We start from the raw sequence: 1,203 nt of genomic DNA on the forward strand, positions 1-1,203 counted from the left end.
TCAGCTTTGGCACCTGAAAGTAGTGAGAATGAATAGGGCCAAATGGAACTGACACACACTCTATACCAATACATTTCCTGATGGCTTGGCTAGAGATTTTCTGTATGTGAAATCCATACCCAAAGTTGGAAGTCATTATTTGACCCTACTCTGAATTTCCCACATGACTTTGAACAGCGATACCAAAACTTCTTCCATATGGCTGTTCTTTTGCCAGGAATCCTGTCTTCATGTCACAAAGCATGTTCTTACTTCCCTATCAAGATTTATTTTCAGTGTCACTTCTGTGAAGTCTTCTCTGATGCTTTCCCCTCTATTGTTAGCACTTACATTGAGCTGTGACAGTTTACATGTCTGTTTCTCTAGCAGTGAATTCCTTGAATTCTGGAACCATCTCTTATGTATTTAACTGGAGACGATGCAGTTACAGGCTCAGGCTCTGATGGTAGGCTGCCCATATTCAAATACTAACTCTGCCACTAGTGGGCTTTATGGCCTGGGGACAGGTGCTGCTTCTCTTTGAACCTCAATTTCTTCATCTACAGCATAGAGATAGTAGTAGTATATCATAGGATCATTGTGAGGATTAAATGAATTAATATTTCTAAAACTCTTTGAAACAGTGTCCAGCACATGGAAAGCATTTAATAAATGGTAGTGATTACTGTTGTTGCTATTGACTTGATTATTCTTTATTTCCAGATTGTATCTCTAGTTTCCTCTAATTGCTTAATTTACTCAGCATTACAATTAATGACAATTTTTTTGCTCTTTGCTTCTTCTAGCGTTAAGAACTAACCTTTCTCGTCATTAGCAAGGCCTTTAGCATGCCGTTTCTCATTTGCTAGGGACATGACCATAAAAAAACTTCCCGCTAGGTTTTCTATCTGCTACTTTGCTAGCAATCAGCCTATTGAGAACATTTTATTAACCTTTTATTAGACCATTGTTTTACCTCCTTTGCCTAGATGAGCACTGTGGAAGTGGAAATACGTAGCAAGCAGCATGTGATTATCTAATACCTATGAAATAGGCAATCAGTGAGATTTTACAACAGACCCACATTTTACATTCTCCCTGACCGCTGTGCATACCTAGATCTCTTGTGCCTTGCAGATGTGCTTTGGCCAGCTGATTCTCATTGTAACCCTTCTGGATAGCTAATAATAATAATAATCATTATGGCTAACTTGGGAAGGCTCC

At 38.8% G+C, this 1,203-nt stretch overlaps 1 non-coding gene across 1 annotated transcript; it reads left to right on the forward strand.

Moving 5' to 3' along the window:
* The first annotated feature begins 804 nt into the window (after positions 1-804).
* Positions 805-925, forward strand: LOC142873614 (small nucleolar RNA SNORA32). The gene has a single exon (XR_012921608.1). It is a non-coding gene; the product is annotated as a small nucleolar RNA SNORA32 (small nucleolar RNA).
* The last annotated feature ends 278 nt before the right edge of the window (positions 926-1,203 follow it).

This window comes from Microcebus murinus, chromosome 10 (assembly GCF_040939455.1).
Source record: "Microcebus murinus isolate Inina chromosome 10, M.murinus_Inina_mat1.0, whole genome shotgun sequence".
Classification (NCBI taxonomy): Eukaryota; Metazoa; Chordata; class Mammalia; order Primates; family Cheirogaleidae; genus Microcebus; species Microcebus murinus.